The sequence below is a fragment of the Felis catus genome, chromosome A1 (assembly GCF_018350175.1).
Source record: "Felis catus isolate Fca126 chromosome A1, F.catus_Fca126_mat1.0, whole genome shotgun sequence".
Classification (NCBI taxonomy): domain Eukaryota; kingdom Metazoa; phylum Chordata; class Mammalia; order Carnivora; family Felidae; genus Felis; species Felis catus.
The window spans coordinates 137662672-137685464 of NC_058368.1; the positions used below are offsets into that span (position 1 = coordinate 137662672).

The 22793-nt window shown below is 46.4% G+C and overlaps 1 long non-coding RNA gene across 3 annotated transcripts in view; it reads right to left on the bottom strand.

Moving 5' to 3' along the window:
• Positions 1 to 1995: 1995 nt before the first annotated feature.
• Positions 1996 to 22793, bottom strand: part of LOC102900561 — a 69061-nt gene continuing 48263 nt past the window's right edge. For 2 of the 3 annotated variants that reach the window (XR_439525.5, XR_002743993.2), the window contains 2 exons: positions 18234 to 18360; positions 15137 to 16724 (listed from right to left, as the gene is read on the bottom strand). This is a non-coding gene — a long non-coding RNA (uncharacterized LOC102900561). Of the gene's footprint in view, positions 3153 to 4850; positions 4913 to 15136; positions 16725 to 18233; positions 18361 to 22793 lie in introns of those variants that run through there. The other variant, XR_006600800.1, reaches the window with a different exon arrangement.

A 22793-nucleotide genomic window follows, 5' to 3' on the forward strand; every position in this document is an offset into this window, starting at 1 on the left:
TATCTTTTGAAGTTTAGATCTCTCCACTTTTCACCGTCTCCTCTTCTCCGCACGTGTTTTTAATTCCCACCCACTCTTGAAGGATTCGCTCAGGGTTCACCTCCTCCAAGAAGCCTCCCTTGATCACCCAGACCACGGGTGGCAGTGATGCTTAGCTGACACTGCCAGCCTGGCCACCTCTGCCAGTATGCCTGTGACCCTCATTCCTGGGCCACACCAGCTCAGAACAGGGTTTGAATGATATTCACAGGACATTGGCCCCCAGCTCCAGCCTCTGCTCATGGAAATTCGGCAGCCACATCAAGTTTCTGTCTCCAGGTTCCAGGGTGCTCTTGGATGCCTCACACATGTGTCCCATCTGTCCTCTTCTGTGACCCAGTGTGTCTGTCCTCCCCGTGCTGGCTGCTCCCGGCACTAACTTGTCCACTGTGAGCACCTATCCTCTCCTGGCCATAGCTGACAGTCAGCTGCTGGCTGGGCCGGATTAGAATTAACAAATGAAATTGCCAATATTCTCCGGTTTTTGACCTACTTCCGTGGCATTTTCCTGAGGTTCACCCAAATACTCCCACTCTTGCATTCCATGTGACCGCTCCTCTGCTGAGCTCTGACAGCTGTTCCCAGTGCCTGGAGTAGACCCACCCGCCTGCCTCATGCTCCTTCATTAGGGCACAAAGCAGAGCAAAGTCCCTCAAGCTTCTGGTGGGCGAGGTCTTTCACTGAACCTCGCCTTTCTTCCAGGTGACAGGACCTTCTCGTGTAGAGGCTGCCCAAGTGTCTTTGGGGACACCACACCACGAAGACAATCTGAGTTACCTGTACCGGGTAGTACTCAGAACGGCCCCTCTTCACCAACTGCTCACCTATGTGACTGGCTCGGCTTGGGCACCATGGGGGTGCCCCCCCCCCCCGTATCCGGTCACTGTCTGGTAAGCGAAGGGTGCCCTGCTTCTCCACCGCTTGGTAGCACCATCTCCCCCATGAAACTGCTGCCTCCTGGCCTCTCTCATGCTCAAACACCCCACATTTCTCAGGGGTGTCAGCTCGCACCTTTGCTCTGGGGTCCTTGTTGTAATTAGTCTCCTCTCTCTACCAGCCTGCATGGGATCCCACTGGCAGGCTCAGCCAGGCTTTGAGTTCCGGCTCTAACACTTGCTAGCTTGCCTTAGTTTCTTTGGCCGCTCAATGTCTCATTTTTCTTGGCTGCTAAAAGGAGATGATAAGAGTGCCTGGTTCACTGAGTAGTTTTGAAGAGTTAAAAAGAATCACCCATGAGAGAGGCTTAGAGCAATGCCCAGAACACCGCAAGCCCGTAATAAAACCTGGCATGAAGCCCCTGACAACATCTCCTTCCCCTTAGCACTTGGGTCTGTGCCTGATACCCCCATGGTGGGTGATTAAAGCTACCTGTAAGGAAACGGAGGCAGCTGTCCTGTGCTAATTATAGAGAAAGCGGACTGCAATGAGAGAGAGTGAGTAAGGGCATGGAGGAGTCTGTGTCAGAGGGGCGCTGCACCCCAGTCTCCTAGCCCCTGGTCATATCCCTCATCTCTGGGGGACATTTCCGCCCAGCATCCACAAACACCCAGGTACTGGCCGGGTGCTTCTGGAAACCTCAGGCTAGAGCTGTGCAAATTTCAGAACCTTGGAAAAAAGTGTCCTCACTCCATAAAGCAGCCATTTAAGTCCCAAGAACCTGGGGACCAACTGGAAGACATCATAAACGTCAGGATCTGATGGCTTCAAAAGCACATTATTCAGCTCCAAATATATACAAAGAGTCCAGATTGATGTACAGCTTCTGAAGATCTGTGCAAATTTCAGGCCGAAAAACAAGAGGGGGCTGTGCAGGGAGAAATACTCCAAACTGTCAGCACTAGGCAAGCGCTGGTTCCTGGGACCAGGCTGGGACTCTTGACACACACATGTGACTTTGGAGCCTGCTCCACTGGAACCCGCTGACAAAATGCCCCCACCCCACCCCACACCCCCAGCAGCTTTGCTTTCATCTTGGCTACCCCTTCTATGCACCACCATGGCTTTCATATATAGCGTCATAATAATACATATTAAGTTTATATTTAGCCCTACTTTCACGGGAGAGACGAACGTAACCAACTCCTTTGGTGAATGAGCATTATAGAAACACAACAGCATGAATAGGCATGAGGGGGTCATGATGCATGTGGACGTACGGTGGGTTTGCCTGGTGGTGAGCATTCTCAGTAAGTTCCCCAGCCCTCGGCGAGGAGTGCTCCTAAAGATTCAAGACTTTTGAAGTGTCTGCCACATGGGGATGCAGCAGCCATGCATTTTCACAGGACCAGCTATACAATCGGCACGTGAGTGCAAAATGAAACTGGGGCTCCTCGTCCAAAACGTATTAAGAGTTTCAAGATGGAGACGGCAGGGCATTGAAGTGCGGGGGGCTCTTTTAAGTATGAGGTCCTGGGTGACTGGACAGGTCACAGAGCCATAGCATTAGCCCTGCATTTCAGGCCACCGTATCGAATTCAGGGAATGTCACATTCCCTTATTTCTCCAAAATGAAATTTAGCAGCCAAAGAAATTAGGGTGCTCCCTTCCCCTATCCTGGGAGCCTACAAGAAATGTGGGCTTATATGGCACTACCCAATGGCAGGGGTAGGAAGGGAGGCTGTGTCCTTGGGCCCTGGTGGTATCCCTCTTTACCACTGCTCCTCTGGCTACATGAAGCTACAGCTGATCCCAGTCCCTCACCATCTGTCTTCTGGGCCCTCCCAGCAACTCAGAGAGGACCTCAGAGCTCTCCTCCTCCCTTACCACAGACCTGGCATCCACTAGCCACCCAATCTCTGCCTCCCCATGTTCCTCGACCCTCCCACGCCTTGCAAGCCTGGGAGAAGTTAGAACCCTTTCTCCAGATCTGGCTGCTTCCATCTAGTCAAGGCATGGCTCTTCACCCTCCCTTCTGAGATGTTTCCAGATTAATGCCCCTCCGAAGGCCTGCTGCCCCTCCGCCTGAGGTGGGAAAGGGGAAAACAGACGCTTACCGCATTGAGACAAGTTTCGAATATTCTCACCCCTGTTGGCTTCACCAAGGTCGTGGTGAGATGACGGCCTCCCATCTTCTGGGTCTTCAAGTGCCTTTCACCTTTTGCACCTGTGGAGAACTGCGGAGACCCATGGGAGATGGAGAGGGGTAGGTGGGTGGAGTAAATGCAGGTGACTAAGGGGGAGACCTTACTGAATTCCAACTCCACTCCTTCCGTTGCTATGACCTTAATTTCCCCATCCGGGGAATGGGTGACAGGCCTGTCACTGCCCGGGATGGTCGGGACGGGGAAATCAGACGCAGCACGTACCCAGCCCTTGTCCATGTTTAGCTCTCTCTCCTCTCTTCCCTTTCTCTCATCTGCTAACCCCAAAGCAACTCCAAGCCAGAGGAGATCAAGGAGTTTTACAGATTTGGAAAACTGTCTCAAGATGTTCATAACAGACCGTTGAGTGAAAAGGCAGGCAATCAACATCCCGCCTGATTTCATTTCTGTAATGTTGCGCACATATCCATTTGAACCAGAAATATTTGGAAGCATATTCACCCAAATGTTAATAGTGGTCTTCTCTGGGGGCTTGGATTTCAGGTGATCATTACCTTGTCCTTTGTACCTTTATAAATCGTCTTAATTTTTTGCAATGAATATGTCTTTTTTATTTTGTTTATTTAGTTTTTTTTGAGAGAGAGCGTGCACGTGTGCTCGCCAGGGAAGGTAAGAGGGAGGGAAAGAGGGAATCTTAATCAGGTTCCACGCTGTCAGCACAGAGCCCGACGTGGGGCTGTGTCACAACCAAGCGATCACGACCGGAGTGAAAATCAAGTCGGAGGCTTAAACCAACTGAGCTACCCAGGCGCTGAAAGAATATGTCTTAAAAAACAAAAAAACATACAAAAAAAACCTTGAAAATGTTGTAAAACGCAATTATCTAGGATGAGAGTGGTTAGTTTAGAAAATTTCTAAAGGTGAATGCATGACACTGTTTGAGGACACAGGGCAAAGATACGAGCATACAATGCAAGCTCTCCGGGCGCCTGGGTGGCTCAGTCAGGTAAATGTTCGACTCCTGATTTCTGCTCAGGTCACGATCTCATGGTTTGTGAGATGGAACCCCGCGTAGGGCCCCTCACTGACAGCACGCAGCCTGCCTGGGCTTCTCTCTCTCCCTCTCTCTCTGGCTTTTCCCCATTCATGTGTGCTCCCTCTCTCTCTCTCTCTCTAAAAATAAAGAAATAACCTTCATTTTAAAAAAAATTTTTTTTTCAACGTTTATTTATTTTTGGGACAGAAAGAGACAGAGCATGAGCAGGGGAGGGGCAGAGAGAGAGAGGGAGACACAGAATCGGAAACAGGCTCCAGGCTCTGAGCCATCAGCCCAGAGCCCGACGCGGGGCTCGAACTCACGGACCGCGAGATCGTGACCTGGCTGAAGTCGGACGCTTAACCGACTGCGCCACCCAGGCGCCCCAACCTTCATTTTTTTTAAATTAAAAAAAATAGAATTAAAAAAAAATGTAAGCTCTAAAAATAGCTGCTCTCATCACAAACCGGTCCACCCTCTTTCAGATTCATTTGGCAAACAGTAAGCAACACTGAAAATGGATATTCACTCTGACTCAGTAACTCCACTTCTTGCTATATTCTTGGAAGAAACTCGGAGGCATGAGCACAAAGACATTATGTGCAAAGGGATGTCAACCACAGCATTGTAAACAACAGGGAAGAACTAGAAACAATGCAAACATCCATTGTCTTGCTCCCTTTTGGCTGCTATACCGAAATGACCTTAGACTTGGTGGCTTATAAACAACAAACCTTTGTTTCCCCCAGTCTGGAGGCCAGGAAGTCCGAGATCATGGCACCAGCAGATTCAGTATCTGGTGAGAGAAGACATTTCACAGTTTGTTGGCTATAACTGGTCACATGTCCCTGCGAGGGGTGCTTTTAAATTAGAATACAGCTAAATGTATCTTTATGTTGCAATTGTTCTTTAAAAGTAGTCATGTGTGGCTTTGTCTAAACATGGGAAATCAGATTCCCAACATGTTTTCAATCATTTTTTTTTTTAATGGGTTAAAGAATCTTGTAACGATTTCTGGGTGTGTTTAGTAAGCTCGTCGTTATGTAAAGACATTGCATTCAGAAGCAGGAAGCTACTTTATTTGTCTAAGAAATCATTTCACTATCCCAGACAGTGGCAACGTGCATTTCTGAAACCCATGGTTCTTTGCACAGAACTGAACCACTGTGGGAAATAGCTATCTGATTCCACACTTCCTTCTACTTTCTGGTAAGCTTTAGTTCACTGTTAATTCCTGATACTACCCAAGAGTAAATGTCCATCTCAACCTGCACGTTTCCCTATTTCTGCCTCCACCTAACCTTACAGATTCACTCTTGACTTTGTTTTTTATTGTTAATTTCCCTATGTCCACTTGTCATTAAAACGTTCTGCAGATACCTGCAAGGCATCTTGCCCTGGAGTTGCTGAAATCCCTTGTCTATTTAAAGAACCCGAATCTCACGTTATGGTGTCAGGTTCTGGGCAGAGCAGAGCGACCTCCCAAGCCGGAAAGCAGTGCTCCCCAGAATCGGCACACCCCTCAGGGAACACAGTGTCAGGCCAGCAGGGAACCCCGCTTGCAGAATTTGTCTTTTAAGGAACTATCAGGACATTCCTACTGGGAGGAAGCACACGTGAGATCATCTATGGGGTGAGCCTCCCTGCCTCCTGCCAGAACTTCACACCGCAGACCCTGTGAATCCTGATTCTGTCTGTGGAGCCACCGTTGCCCAGTCGCTCGCAGGCAAAACCAGAGCTCCTCTCTGCCTCCTCTTTGTCCTCCAGGCCGCTGGGGAAGATGATCCTGCCTTCTTGGAATCTGCCCTTCCCTGGCCCTTGTCCGGGCTCTTCTCCTTGCATCTGCCTCTCTGCACCTGTTTCTTGGCCAGTCTCCCAGCCTCCAGTTTCTCCCACACCCAGAGTCCTCTGCCCTCTGCCCTCCTGGGACTCCACCTTACTTCCCTTAAAACTGCCGCGGCGCCCCCTACAGGACAAAGGAGGAAACTCAGCGGGGCTGCTCCAATGGGATCCACACATACCTATTCGCCTCACTTTTCCCTGCAGATTTTCAAGCACACTGTGAAGGGTCTGTCACTGGGCAGGGATGCCTTTGGCTCAAACTTCACCTTTACAAAGAGCCTCAAATTTAGACTCCTGACGTAATCTGCAAATGGTGCTATGCACAGAGTCTCAGAGAGAAACGGACAGAGGTTCCCGTGCAACTTTATCTGAGGTCCCGTTCCTGGGCCACATTACCTGTGGGGAACTGTAGGTTAACATCGTTTAAGTAAAGTATGTAATTATTCTGTAATTATATTTTTTTCTGTAACTGTAAAGCATAATAATCTAGCATTACGTTTTGTGTTTAAAGGGCTTAATTGTTCAGTGTAACATATTTTAAAATGATTACAAGGGCTATCGCTCTGTTGAGCACTTCTTTCTCTTATCCTTTTCTTTCTTCCTTCCTGTTTAGGGGTGGGGAGGGAAATTCATCTTTTAGAAAGCAGAATCTTTTTTTTTTTTTAACTTTTTAAATTTATTTTTGAGAGAGAGAGAGACAGAGCATGAACGGGGGAGGGGCAGAGAGAGAGGGAGACACAGAATCCGAAACAGGCTCCAGGCTCCGAGCCGTCAGCCCAGAGCCCGACGCGGGGCTCAAACCCACAAACCGTGAGATCATGACCTGAGCCGAAGTAGGACGCTTAACCGACTGAGCCACCCAGGCGCCCCTCTTTTTTTTTTTTTTTTTAAAGGCCTGGTTTTCCTGGTCTCTGCCTTGGGTGCGTCTCTCCCCCCCCCCCCCCCCCGCCCCAAAGCATCACTAAGCTCCCCCTGCCTAGAATTCTCTCCTCCCTGCTGAGCTCAGGCTAGGCTCCTCCAAGGCTCAGCCCTCGCCTCCCCACCCTTGGCGCTCCCACAGTCCACAGCCTCACCTCGCTGAACTGCAGCACGGCCTGGACCCTTGTGTGGGCCTGCCATAAAGTACCTTGAACTCATATCTTTCTTCCTATGCAGTCATGTCTTTCCAACTAAACTGGAAGTGGGACCTGTTTCCACCCTCACTTCTTGTATCCCCAGCTTCCCTCCTTGTGCCCTGAAGTCCCATAAATCCCACAGTGGCCTGTAAGCCTTTACTCAGGCTATTGAGGACCCAGCTCATCATGCCTGTTTGTGGACTCCCCTTAGGGGAATGTCCTTTAGGGTGGATATTCTCTTTTTAAAAAAATGTTTATTTATTTATTTTGAGAGAGAGAGAGAGAGAGCAAGCAGAGGAGGGTCAAAAAGAGGGAGAGAGAGAGAGAGAGAGAGAGAGAGAGAGAGAGAGAGAGAATCCCAAGCAGGCTCTGAGCTTGATCAGAGCTCAACCAGGGCTTGATCTCATGACCATGAGGTCATGGCCTGAGCCGACATCAAGAGTTGGACGCGTACCTGACTGAGCCACCCAGGTGCCCCCAGGATGGACATTCTTAACCACAGGTCCTTGGATAGGCTTCAGGGGGCTCCAGGAACCCTCCAAAATTGGGCAAAATCTTCTGTGCATGTGCAGTTTTGTTTTATGGTGTGAGGTTTATACTTTCATCAAAGTCACAAAGGGCCTATGACCTAAAACTCGTGATGAACTCCTGCCCGGAGGTGCTCTGGCATACAGCACAGAAAGGAAGGAAAGGCCTCAGTCACCTCATCTGCAAAATGGGAATAATGATGGGCGCCTGCATGTGAGGGGTGGTCAGGAAATGGCAATTATTAGCATTTCTGACCTACTCCCAGAAAGTACTCATAGGAAGGAGTCCCCCACCCCAATGACTTAGGTCAGAGGTTCCCAAACTTGGGTAATCATCAGAATCACCTGGGGAGCTTTAAAAATACATGTTCCTGCCCTCTGTTCCAAACCCAAAGAGAAGAATCTCCAGAGATCTACATCTTTATCAAGTTTCCTCCCTAACGGTTCTGATGATCAACAAGGTCTGGGAGTCATTGCTCTCCCTTGCCCCCCAGGCTTGTACCCTACACTCCACGAGGCTTTGTCACCCCTGCCTTTACTCATTCTGAGAAGTACATGTGTTTAAGGAAATGGCCAGAGCCTCTGAGGGAACAGCGGGCTGCAAAAAATCTCTCAGAACAAAGAATTAAGTATCTTTATAATTATATCCAGGCCTATATTTAGGCCATGGCTCATATGGCCTCTTGAACTTCAAATAAATACCTATTTTGTTCCTTGTTTAAACAGGTGTAACAATATTGGGGGATACTAGACTTATCCAGGCAGGAAGGCAGCTCCCACAGCTGTCAGAAAGCACTGCCCTTTCATTCCTCACAAGAGGAAAAGCTAATTATACTGTCATAGAGCAAAATAAATGTACAATTTCTACCCCTGAGCTCAGTGAACCACTCAGGGCAAACTTTTTTTTTCTGGGCTGCTCTCTGGCAGGACCCAGGGCCAGCTGGCTTGGCCCAGGCTCAGATGTTTCAGCAGCGACTGCCGTGGGTGATTCCGGATTGGTGAGGCCTCCCGTCCCCAGAATGCCTAACACTGTCACTTGAACACTGCCCCCCCACACACACACACTCAATCACACACTCCTATCCACACACACACATCCTCTCGTACACTTGCACACGTTCCTGTACACAAAACGTGCAATGTTCTTACACACACTCAAGTGACATTCACACAAGCTTTCACACACAGTCACGCTCATGCACACGCTCTGTCACACGCAGAGACACACACACCCCTCTTCTGATGCCAGAATGTACCACCCAACCATGAGAGTCTGATCCTGTGGGCTTCAGACCTCGAGTTCCCTGTCAAAATGGCAGAAACGGGGGCGCCTGGGTGGCTCAGTCGGTTAAGCGGCGGACTTCGGTTCAGGTCATGATCTCACGGTCCGTGAGTTCGAGCCCCGCGTCGGGCTCTGGGCTGACAGCTTGGAGCCTGGAGCCTGCTTTGGATTCTGTGGCTCCCTCTCTCTCTGACCCTCCCCCGTTCATGCTCTGTCTCTGTCTCAAAAATAAATAAACATTAAAAAAAAAAATCAAAATGGCCGAAACGTTCCTGTTTTTAGCCATTAAAGTCTCATGTCTGGGAACACCCTGTCCCCCAGGGTCCTGGGCAAACTGAGATGGCTAGTCACCATAGAAAGCATCTGCCCGGGAAGAGACCCAATGCGCTTTCCCAGCCATGCAGTGTCCTGTGAATAATGTTCTGCCCGCTCTCCTGACAGGCACACTTGCTCTGACAGCCCCACAGTTATTGACTTGGCAGAGCTGACTCATCTAGACAAGTCTTCACAGCGACAGCAGGTGTCTCCATAGATCAGGTAAAGGATATAATTTTGGGGAAACCTGGGTAGTTCAGTTGGTTAAGCATAGACTCTTGATTTCAGCGCAGGTCATAATCTCACGGTTCATGGGATTGAGCCCTGTGTCCTACTCTGCACTGACAGAGAGGAGCCTGCTTGGGATTCTCTCTCTCTCTCTCTCTCTCTCTCTCTCTCTCTCTCTCTTTCTCTCTCTCTTTCACTCTCCCTCTCTCTGCCTCTCCCCTGCTTACACACATGCATGCTCTCTCTCTCAAAATAAATACAACTTAAAAAAAAAGTATATAATCTTGGGAATGCAAGCTGGTGCAGCCACTCTGGAAAACAGTATGGAGGTTCCTCAAAACACTAAAAATAGAACTACCCAACGACCCAACAATTGCACTACTAAGCATCTATCCAAGGGATACAGGTGTGCTGTTTCAAAGGAACACATGCACCCCCGTGTTCATAGCAGCACTATCCACAATAGCCAAAGTATGGAAAGAGCCCAAATGTCCATCGATGGATGCATGGATAAAGAAGAGGTGGTATATATATACAATGGAGTATTACTCAGCCATCAAAAAGAATGAAATCTTGCCATTTGCAACTACGTGGATGGAACTGGAGGGTATTATGCTAAGTGGAATTAGTCAGTCAGAGAAAGACAAAAACCATATGACTTCACTCATATGAGGACTTTAAGAGGCAAAACAGATGAACATAAGGGAAGGGAAACAAAAATAATGTAAAAACAGGGAGGGGGACAAAACAGAAGAGACTCATAACTATGGAGAACAAACTAAGGGTTAGTGGAGGGGTTGTGGGAGGGGGGATGGGCTAAATGGGTCAGGGGCACTAAGGAATCTACTCCTGAAATCATTGTTGCACTATATGCTAACTAATTTGGATGTAAATTAAAAAAAAAATAAAAAAAATAAAACAAGTTAAAATTTAAAAACAAGTATATAATCTGATGGGATAGGGATCCTACGGTGGTTCTACTGTGCATTAGAATTATCTGGGAGACTTTGAACTGTACCTTGATGCCCAGGTCCCACCAGACACCATGTGGTTTAACTCCCTGGGATGGGGCCTGGCCCTGACAGATTTCTCTAGCTTCTGAGGGGATTTGACTGCAGCCAGGATTGAGAGTCACTGAATCCAGGCAAAGTGTACCTCAGCCAGGTCATTCCCTGGTGCCTTCCTGACCCTTTGCAAGTGTGTGTGGGGCTTACATAGCTGGCAACATGGCGGAGGTCACGTCAAGAGAGAGGAGCACTGAATCTCCCCACTCTTGGACTTTGAAATGGACACGTTATCCTGTAAAGCGATAGACCCAAGTTGAGTTTGCACACAAGGAGTGTCCCACTATGCCCCTAGCTGGAGGCTCAACCTGAACCTTATTTGCAAATGAAAGGAGATTTCCAAACAGCAGTGCCATCTACAACGGCAGAAAAAGGCAGCTGTCCTACTGTGTGAGAGTGAGTATTCCCGTAGATGGAACAGGATGGGGACGAAGAACACCCTGGCTTGCAAGTTCCTCCTTGAGAAGCGGCAAAAAAGGGGTTGGAGGATATAGCAAGGGTTTTGGAATTAGCTGACGTAGAGCATGTATTCTTTCTCTCCTCCTGTCAGCACTGACGTGTGGCCTTGGGGAAGTTATTTTTTGACTACGCTGAGCCTCAGTTTTACAAAGTGCGTAACAATACCCGGCACAAGATGTTCTTGCGAGTGTATCAGTGACCAAGCACTGGACCTGGTTTAGCGTTGGTGGTAAGTTAATGACAAATGACAGCTATTGAAAAAAAAAGGAACGCGGATGCTGTTTTATTCTTTGTGTTGTACCAGTGTTCCCATCAAATCCCCCCAAAAAAGTATTCTATGCACAAGTCACGTAAACAATTAAGTTACTGGACAGAGAGTACTGAGTTCCTCTTGTCATTGTAACAAATTACCACAAATTGAGTGACTTAGAATGACGCAAATTTATTATCTTCTAGTTCTGGAAGTCAGAAGTCTGCAATGGGGTTCACTGGACTAACATCAACACGTGGGCAGGTTGCATTTCTTCTGGAGGCTCCGGAGGAGGATCTATTCCCTTTCCTTTTCCATCTTCTAGAGGCTTCCAGCATTCTCTGGCTCTTGGCCTCTTTCTCCTTCTTCAAAGCCAGCAGTTCTTGGGGCTCCTGGGTGGCTCAGTCACTTGCGTGTCTGATTCTTGATTTTGGCTCAGGTCATGATCCCAGGGTGTGGGATCAAGCCTGGTGTTGAGCCCCACATGGAGCTCTGCTTGAGATCCTCCCTCTTCCTCTCCCTCTGCCCCTCTCCCCTGCTCTCTCTCTCTCTCTCTCTCTCCCCCCCTCTCTCTCTCTCAAAACAAAAAACAAAAACCCAGCAATTCAGCATCTTTCTCTGACTCTGACTCTCCTGCCTCCCCCTTTCACTTATAAAGACACATGTGATCTCACTGGGCCCAGCCAGATAATCCAGGATAATCTCCCCATCAAGGATCACATCTGCCAAGTCTCTTCTGCTATGCAAGGCAACACATTCACAGGGTGTGTGGATGAGGAAGCGGACATTTTTGGATGGCCACTGTTCTGCCTACTCCATGGGGACAGCTTTGTCACCTTTAAGCTTTTTATCTTCTAAAAGTCTTCCTCCAGTCTTTGACACCTGCTCCCACTCACCTGGTAGCAACTGCTACGGAAGGCTAAAAACTTGTTTGAACCCATTAGCATGTCCAGAACATTCAGAAATTGCCAGTCAGGAAATTCAACCGTTTTCCTTTGTGCCTGCATGTGAATCGTCTCGATGGTTGTGATTTCCTAGTACATGCCACAGCAGAGGCATAGTCTTCACTTGTAAACTTGTTACTAGCACATTTGAGGGGACTGATCGGTGACACAGTGCCCTGCAGAGATGACCTTGACAAGTCTGAGGACCTCTGACTCCTGACAAGTCTAAGGACTGTCCGTAGGGGCTGCCAGGTTTAAAACTTTACAAGACCGCCCTTCCCCTGGGAGGGGGACCACTGGCAACTCCTCCCATGGGTTTTTTATTCCTGCTCCAGGAAGGAAAGGCCTGAGTGTGCAACAAGCTCTTATGTTCTTCAAATGAGTCGAGAACTTAAGTCTGGAGTTTGGACAGGAAACTGGAACTCAGTGGGAGGTCTGTGAGGGTGGAGGACGGGGGGGGGGGGGGGGGGGGGGTTGCTTCCAGGCTTTCAAAACACAAAACAGGTGGTTTTCGGCAGTGCAGGCCCGGCTGGGGAGTGGTGGGGAGGGGAGGGGTGAATACCAAGTAGGCAGGCTTCTGGATGGGTGGGGCTGGGCCTGCAGCCTGGGCTGGCTGCCTGAGAGTAGAGAGTGACAGGTGAGGGCTCTGAGCTTCCCTGCTTGCCGCTCAGGAAAATCCTGGGACTGCCAACAGGCGTGGGGAGGCGCGTCGACTCTGGACCGAGACATACTCAACAGTGGGAGTCCAGCCAAACTGAAGGCCCCCTGAAGGAGAAGACCGGGGAGCAGAGTGGCAGGAGCTCCTTCCTCTGATGAATCAGCAGTGATGTGGGCGACAGGGAATCTGAAGCCATGAGTCCAGCCAGAGGCACCATCAGCCAAGTCTGACAGGCTTTAATTATTTTAGGGTAAGAAATCTGTGCTTTGCAAACACGCCAGATGTCCATGCTTTTGTATATTTTGATTTCTTGTTTGTTTTACTTTTGGTTGTTGTTGATGATGTTGTTTTAGTACAACTCGAAATAAGAAGAGGGTAACAGAGTCCTTGTCCTTTCCTGGAAAGGCCCAGCTGGAGAATCAAGGAGTCCTTGTGCAGCTGAGGCCCCTGGTGAGGTGACTCATAGGAATGTGACCAATCTCAACTCCAGAAGTGGCTGCTTGTGAATCTCCTGGGAAGTCTTTAATTACCTCTTGAACACATTGTGTGAGTGAGCGAAATGGTGATTTTAGTGGCATGTTAGTCATGGGGACAATAAGAGCAGGCATTGAAATGGACAACTTAGCCACGTCCCATCCAAATCACCCAGAAGGCTGGATGACAGTGCTTCTTTAAGTAGCTTGGCAGATAATGCAAAATGCCTCCTGACTCCCCAAAGGGCCTTAGCTGCCCGTTTTCTCTTTACCCTCTCTAGCCCTTAAACAAACAAAAAAATAAATAGAAGTCTACAGTCTTTGCAACAGACCTGCCTGACATCAATTAACACTAACCTCCGGCAAGTGGCAATCCTCACAAAGCTCCAAGATGTTTTCAGCCCGAGGATTTTCCTGTGTTCTCGAAAGTATGAGTAAAGTATGAGTATACTAATGGCCACTTTCCTGACAAGGCAACCAGGCTCAAGATACTAAATGGTGACACTAGTTAAGTGATCCCGCGAGAAAGGGATAAGTCCGTGCACAGAATACGGTCCGAGGGCCCCCATTCCCTGCACGTTCCATTAGACATTTGAAATCTCTCAGTCAAGCATGGAGCAAATGGGTGTCCAGGACTGGAGGCTGACTGATAACCCCCTGAGGTCTGATTCCAAGCTGTTGTCCAGAGAAAACTTCCACTGTTCACACTTGAGGGGGGTGGCCGGAGTGGCAGCAAAGAGAAGGGGGGAGGGGAGAATTAATTCAGGAGCTGGGAGCTGAGAAACAGATTTGGTAAGCACATACTTCAAAGCTCACTAGAGAACTCCAATAAAACATAGACTCTCTGCAGCAACCAGGGAGTGATTTAAATCCACTTGGAATTTCTAGGAGGAAGGAGTGAGACTTACCAGCTCTGCTCAGAGCCTCATGAATAATTTCACCTGACACAGGACACTGAACCAGCAGAAATCAGGGATGTACAAAGGATAAAGTGTTTCCAACTCATCTTTGTTACTCCGGTCTTATTCGTAAGTGGGGAACCAGGTTGGGTAAGGGAAGCCTAGACAGGAAATTCACCATTTTTAGACGCATTATTTTTTGTCCTTGTGCGAGAGATGTTGGATAGGAAACACATTTTCTGGCAGCCAAAAGCTCGCTGGCTGGGTTGGCTAAGAGAAAGGCCACGCACCCACGTACTACGAGGATGTGGACAACATTGAGAACTCCCTCTGGGCTAGCTGACAGTGAAAGGGAAACTTCCAGAGAAGTAAACACCTAAGCCCCCATGGGCACAGGTGGTGCTACGGAAGTTACTCTTGTTGCCTTGAACCCCCGGCTGCGATCCCCTCACACTCCATCTCCTTCCTCCACACTGCACATCCACTGCCCGCCAACAGATCATCAAGTTTTTGTCAATGAGACGGCCAGTCCTGGCTCTAGGAAAGGGTGTCCCCCGGCAGGTCCTCACTGCGCTTCGATGGGCGGGTAGGGGCGGCCTGAACCCTCTCGAAGATCCCAGGGGGTCTCGGTCTGTAGGAATCACCCCTGCCCCCCCTCTCGGGGCGCAGCCTTTCCCGCCCGCCCAAGCGCAGCGCACCCGCGGGCGACCCAGGTGCCCACCGTGGAGGTGGCAGCGCCGGCGGCCCTGGCAGCCAGGGCCCAGAGGTCGCTCTGCTTTCCCCTTGATGGCCGCAGGGGGGCAGGAAAGAAGGACTAAGGATAGAGGCCAGCGGAGGAGCCGGCCGCGCGGAGGGTGCGGGGTTGGGGGGCAGGGGTTGGGGGAGCACGGAGAGCGGGGCGCGGAGCCCGGGCGGCGCAGGTGGCTGGGACACCGACGGGCGGAGGGCGTAGGAACCGCCCCGACTGAAGGAGCTCGGCCCGAGACACCCGCCGCCAGCCTCCTCGACACCCGGCTCTGACGTCCGCAGCGACTCGGGGACGGGAGCCCTGGAAGCGCCGCACCCTCCCGCCGCTGCGGGTGCCTGTCCGAGGGACGCGAGGGAGCCGGGGGTCCGAGGGGCCCCGCCGTCCCTAAGAGCCAGAGACAATCACTGCAGCCTCCGGGAGGAAAGCCGCGCTGGGAAGAAAAGACGCGAGCTGCTCCCTGCGTCCCCTCTTTCCCAAGATCCAAGATTCAAGATCCCGCCCTGCAGCCTCTGGCGACTGAGCATTACTCTCGCTTTGCAGATACCGAGGCCTGGACGTATTGTGAGCCTCAGGGACACAGGCATAAATCAGTTATGCTAATCCTGATCTCTGTGGTTCAGATACTTTAAATCCGGGAGCCACCTTTTTACATCTAATTGGCTGGACACCGTTCTTTTTTCTGTTTTCTCCAACCGAGGCCATTCCAACTATTTTATCTCCTAGTACAGACTTCCGTATACTTCGATCATTCCACCCCAAGACGTTACAGTAAACAGGTTCTCTTCCCCTCATCACATCCGCCCCATTTCTCTACTTTCTGCTTCCACATTTAACTCCTGACCCATCTGGAGCAAAACTCCCCAAAAGTTCTAGACTAGAGAGCCCAACATACACAGAAATGGCCCAGGAAAAAAGGCGGCGGTGGGGTCAGGGAACGGGGCTATCAAAAAACCAAACTGCATTTTTGTGGTGTTTTCTTCTTTTTAACCCGATGGACATTAAATTGCTGTGTAAAATATTTCATCTGTTCGGAAACTTTATTCTAAAATGACTTGCGCATTTGTTTCACCGATGCTATTTATTTTGGAATTTCAAATAACCCTTAGAGACCATGGACAGTTTTTATGTTCATTAAAACTACACCGAGGTTCAAAAGGGTTGTGAGACCTTGCTGTTGCTGTTATGATGTTAAAAAACCAACAAAATAGATAAAGATCAAATAGAAAGCAGCATGAGTAGGAAACCAATAAAATGTAGGCCAGTGGGATTTACAAAGTTGTCCTAAAAAACAAAGTCTTTGTCTTCTTCTCCCTTTCCTCATCCTGTTAGCAAATCGTGCTCAAGTAAGGAGAGAGTGCTTGGACGAGTCCATTGCCTGCTCCTCGGTACTGTGAGCCAGAAAGCCAGGCTCCTGGTTCCAGCTCACCCTTGCTCAGCTCAGGTGAACACCCAGCTGGTCACACTGGGGACAGAACGTGATCTGGGTGGGGCAGCACTGCCAAATGAGACGGCCCTCCACCTTCTGGAAACCGTAGCGCAGTGCTCCCAAGGCGTGGGTCTGTGGGTTGCTCCTTTACGTTAGTCCTCCAGTACCTTCCATTTCCTCAGCGTCTGCGTTTCTAGCTTGGCAGTGGCCCAGGCTCCTGAGTTTTCACTTTCCTTCCTGCAGTCTTCTTTTCTGGCAGTTTGGTTGATTCATTAACATCTCCATCAGAGGGATGGGCAGGGAGCTTGAAAGTCCCCTCAGCTCTTCTTAATGGTCCTTCTGGTACTGGGTTTGGTGGGAAAAGAGCCACGCTGTTGGCTAAAATGAGATTTGGGGATTATCCATGGATTTAATCTGGTCTTCTCACATCTACCATTTCCACAAGTAATTAGAGATTACTAGATACATTGAGAAGTTGCATTAGCCTTAAAGAATTTGGAGAAAATCTAAATAGGCTTAAATACCATCTTGGAGTCTAGAATGTTAAGCTCTATGCTCCAGATAATTAACATTTTTAAGGCCTTTCCCTGCTCCTGCTCCTGCTCCCTGCACCCTGTGGTTAACGTCACTACTGGGTAACAAGTCACTGAAAACATTTTAAATATAATATATTTTGCAGGGAGGGTGAGCAGAGTAGAAACGCAGTAAATACACTACCGTTGTATTCAGAGAGAATAGGCCAGGCAGCATTGGCGATTTGAAACTTCTCTATCATCCGAAAGTACATTCCGATCCGGGCAGTTTGAGAAGTTGAGAAGATTTTGATTATTAACATATATGAGAGACCGGCAGGTGGAGGACGATTTGTAGAGCCATGCCCTCTCTGTAAGCATGGGCGTGCCACCCCTCCTCCTGGAGAACACCTTGGACACACAGTGTCTGTCCAGAGCAGTGGGTGATGCTTACAGAGGGAGCATGGCCCTTCCTCCAAGCTCGGAGGGCTCCTTCCAGAGACTGTGAGCGTAGGCAATAGCGTTCTTTTGATTTTTCTTTTCCCAGTGGGAGTCCTACATTAGCACGGACATGAAAATGGCATCCTATTATGGCAGACGGCTGAGAACATGGTAATCATAGTATCTCGTGCTTCTGTAGCGTTTGACAGTTTTCAAGGCAATTTTGTATTTGTTCTCTTATTTGATCTTCATAATAACCGCGAGGTAGGATGGATATTATCACCTCCATTTCTTTCTGACGAGGAATTTAGCCATGGTCAGAAAGGTAGGAAGAGCAGAGTAGAATTAGAATCCAGCCTTCTGACACACCCTTCCATTAAGGTTCTATACCATTAAAGTTCTATAATAAAACATCACAGTTTCTTATGTGACTGCATTATCACGCCTGCTATATGTTCATTAACTACATTGCACTCAAGCATGATAATTTTATATTGATTTAATTGTGCAAATTATACTCATGAAAAAATGGTCTCTTTTTTAATAGTAGTCTCTATTAAAAAAGAGACCATTTGGAATACTCCTGTCTCCTTTGGAATACTATTACTTTTGTTGTATTTCTGTCCTTCTGTTGTATTTCTCCCCTTAATAATCAGCAAGGTGTTAATCTAGCCACTTTGGACAATTTCCCAAAGTCACTTAAACTGACTTATAAAAGATCACCCACAATTCACTTTATCCCATGGCTCTTCTTTTCCATTACTAGAATCTGAGTGCATACTGAGCTACTCCCCAAAGGAATGGGTCAAGATCACAGGTTACCGAAAACAAACAACTCCAGCACAAACCAAAGGTTTTTATGTATGCGTAATAACTACACGTTTTATATCCATAGGTATTTTTAGAAAGATTGATAAAAAATCCTCTGACATACCCACATGGTGGTAGTCCGATTCAGGCTCAAAAAAAGCTTTTCAGCTTTTTCCATCAACACCATTCATATTTTAGAAGACGGACTTTGCAGGGGCCTCCCCAAAGAATTTCCTTAAATCTCTGCCAACCTGCAGGGAGAAGGAGTAGAGATATTACATAAATATCTGCATTGAGTTCTTGGATAGAGTTGCACAATGGCCATATATGGTGAAAGGTAGATTTTCCCTTGTGACTATATTGTTGGAATATGTTAAATGCATATGTCTCCATTTCTGCTCCCAAGAAGCTGGTGTACAGATGTTTAGTATTGGGGTCGTAGAAATGCCGCGGTCTACAGTTTACATGATGTCTAATAGGTTTCTAGAATGTGCTTAAAAGGCAGTGTTCAGAATTAGGCCTCTAACCTTCTTTGACGTAATTGTCTTTCTTTGGAGTCACATCTTGAAGGAAAGGATGAAGATTTGGAAAGGGAATTAATTTTCTCAAAACCAGACTTACTCTTTTCCTTCTGTACTTTATAGTAATCCTTTAAACTCAAAAAAACTTCAGCTAATTATGGATTTCTACCTGACTAATGTTGCCATTTGAGTGGCTACATGTCACTCTTTCTGGTTTCTGACCCCCTGTCAGGCCAATTCTGCCTGATTTCACTCATGTGCTGCTGCTTTTTATAATCTGAACATTATTTCCACTCAAATGTTTCCAGCTTTGCAAAAAACCTAGGAATCTGAAAGGCGGGGGGAAACCTCTCATAACCACTATTTGGATAATTATCACTTTCAGTTATTCTGATTTTTTTTTTTCTGCAAAACGGATACTATGAGAAGAACATTTGAAAAAAGTTAAAGGTTTTACTTTGAAAGCTAAATTTTCTAACTCACATTTTAAAAATAGAGCTTAGGCAGTCTCCCTGGTAATTAAAATATAATTTCCCCTCTATTTTCTATGCTCAATAAACTCAACTGTTACAATATATTTTGAAATGTACAACATGGAGTCTAGGGCATTAAACAAAAAAGTTAAAAGGCTTTGAGGGGATTTTTAAAGATCCAGTTTCCTAATAAGCAAAATGGACCCTGGAAAGATTTCATGGTGTTTAATATGTTTTTTCCCTATCTTCTAAATGCAATAATCTCTAACCACCACTTGATCATCAGAGATTTATATTCACTATAATTTATGTCAACTTATATCTGGGATTCTTTTTTTTTTTTCTACAACGTTTGGCAGCAAACTGCTGGTGGAAACTAGAATGTTTCACATTAGCAGCCCTCTTAAATTATTTCTATGAAATAATTTACTGTGGATTACAAATTCTTATATGGCATTTAAAGTTAATGATTAGGCAGAGAGATATATCAAAAATATGATTAGTCACATATGTACCTGACTTGCATGGTTTTAACTCTATGTGTGTTTTACAAGAATTGCTTTTCAAAAAGATATTTCTGGGCTTATGCATTTTTCCTATTAAAGCCAACGTATTTTTAAAGGAAAAGAGAAATAGACATACATGCTCCTATAAACTGTCTCCTCTAATTAAATGTCTATAAGATTATTTTCTATTTCTTGATGGCCATTTACAGCATAGGTATTGCTGCATGGTCTGAAACTTAAAAGAGCTCACAATGGTGAAAATCTCTTGCAGCATAACTTGAAGTCAAGATGTAAAAATCCTAAGAGAGTATGAGAGTTTTAATGAAAATTGTAATGTCTCTCTTTCACTGCCAGGAATCAGTAACGAAGTGATGTACCCCCAACAGAACAAGAAATGAAATGAAACCCAGGGCTCCTGATACAAAGCTCAGAATGAGCTCCTTCCTGACTCATTTTCATTTTCTCTACATAGTTAAGGCTTAAAGCTATTAGATATTTCTGTGCTTAATTTCACTTATCACCCAGGGAAGTAAGACTTAGAAGGGTGGCCATGAAAGTTGGGTTAATAGAAAATAAAAAAATAATTAAAAAAAAAAGAAAGTTGGGTTAAAATTTTATTTGCATGGAAGCAGCTCCTCCCAGAACATCTCTTCTGTATCTCAGACAGATATTTCTTTTTCTCCTCCCTTCTTCTCTTTTCCTATTTCACAGTGATTTTCTTAACTCAACTATTTATGATTCATTTCATGAAAGGCTAGGTTTTCTCCGAGGGTACTATAATGTCTCAAAGTGGTTTTAGAGACTAGCAGTAACAAGAAACTATTTTCTTTTGTGATGTAAAATAAAGTCATTGTTAATAGCCTACAACCTGCAATTAACTATTAAAAAAGGAATTTATGAGGGCTGGTTATTATCCTCCTGAAATAACGTTGTTACAAGTCTGCCCTTGTCAGTCATCTGCAGGAATCACGTGCTGGATCCCAAACAAAGGGAGGGTCTGGATCCACACAGAGGCTCGTGGCAAATTACCCAGTGACAGCCTGGCCTGATAGCCCCTTATGCCCTTTGTCACCTTTTCAAAGCAAGAGAATAATAGCCACATGTGTATTTTATCCTGATTGGACTAAAAGGCACCTGTTTGTGAAGCTGAGTTTGAATTGGGAATTAGAAAAATATTTGCATGGCTGGTAACAGCAAATTACGTGGGAGTGCCTTGGGGACACTGGGGCAGTAGCAGGCAGGGCTTAGGAAAGACAACTGGAAGCATCCTGCACACATTGAAAACTGCGTGTCAACTCTTTTCCTTCTTTCTAACATTAACATAAGTCCTAAGAAGAGCTTCCTCTTCCTCTCCTTGCGCTGTAAGCGCTTTCCTTTGCCGAAGCTGGGTCTCTCTGGCCAGCCCCTTGTGAGTCTTCTTTGGCATCAGCAAAGAAGAGAGGAAGAGAGAGCATCCCATCAAGCAGCTGAGCATGGCATGGGCGGGAGAGGGAGGAGGGGGCAAGGAGAAAGGCACAGGATTATTCACCAGAGGCTGGATTAGTCTAAAGCTCAGCAACTGGAACAGGTCTGCTGATGTTGCAGAAGCACCAAAGGTAGAGGGTCTGCCCTGGAGGGAGAGCTACAGAGCATGAAGAATAATGAGATCGTGTGTGGCTGGGGAAGGATGGGAGATGGCCTAGGAGGTGGATGAGGAGAAGGAAGGGGGGGAGAAGGAGGAGGATTAAAGAGGAGGCAAAGGCCTGAGAATGGTTTGATTGGTTTCCAAGAGCCAAAGATATAAAATTCCAGGTTCTAAACCTTTAAAATATAAATCATCATTCCCTGAAGAAAGTAATAGAATCTCACTGGTAAAGTAATGGCCTTCTTTACTTAAAAAAAAAAAAAAAAAAAAAAAAAAATTTTTTTTGCAGGGGGGAATGCAAGCTGGTGCAGCCACTCTGGAAAGCAGTATGGAGGTTCCTCAAAACACTAAAAATAGAACTACCCTACGACCCAGCAATTGCACTACTAGGTATTTATCCACGGGATATAGGTATGCTGTTTCGAAGGGACACATGCACCCCCATGTTTATAGCAGCACTAGCAAAAATAGTCTAAGTATGGAAAGAGTCCAAATGTCCATCGATGGATGCATGGATAAAGAAGAGGTGGTATATATATACCATGGAGTATTACTCAGCCATCAAAAAGAATGAAATCTTGGCATTTGCAACTACATGGATGGAACTGGAGGGTATGATGCTAAGTGAAATTAGTCAGAGAGACAACAATCATATGACTTCACTCATATGAGGACGTTAAGAGACAAAACAGATGAACATAAGGGAAGGAACACAAAAATAATTAAAAAAACAGGGAAGCGGACAAAACAGAAGAGACCCATAAATATGGAGAACAAACTGGGGGTTACGGGAGGGGTTGTGGGAGGGGAGATGGGCTAAATGGGTAAGGGGCATTAAGGAATCTACTCCTGAAACCATTGTTGCACTATATGCTAACTAATTTGGATGTAAATTTAAAAAAATAAAAAAATACAATTAAAAAATAATAAAATAAAATAAATAAATAAAACAATGGCAAATCTGATGTTAAAAAAAATTTTTTTTTTACACCGTGCCTGCACATGGGGGGGGGAAGAAAGCTCTCCAAGATTTGGGTGAATGTTGCTTAATATGAAATGCCAAAGCACAGAAGATTGGCTTTAAAATGAGAATAAATGAGAATAAAAACACAAAACTAAGAACCATCACTTCTAAGACCTTCACTTAAATAAGCATAGTCTAACACGCTGTGATGTTCATTACTGATTTCAGAAAGTTATCAAAAGCATCTGTTCAGTATGTTTGGAAAGCCAACTTGCTTAGTTCTGTGAAACAATGTCTGAGTTAGCGTCTATGGAAAACAGAATAGCACACACACGATTTTAATCCCATTATTTTGAAAACTTGGTAAAGCTTTGGTGTCATCTGAAAAGGCTGATTTTCTTATTTTGTATACTTAGACAAACACTAATAATAATTTTAGGAAAAAGTTATGTAGATTTAGAAAACTGAAAATCATAATCTAGAATTGAAATTGTCACTTAAGATAGAGCTCTGATTTGTAATTGCCTGAATACAATTTGTCCTTCATAGGATCAAAACTCACCTCTAAAGGAAAATCTAAAATCCACTACAATAGT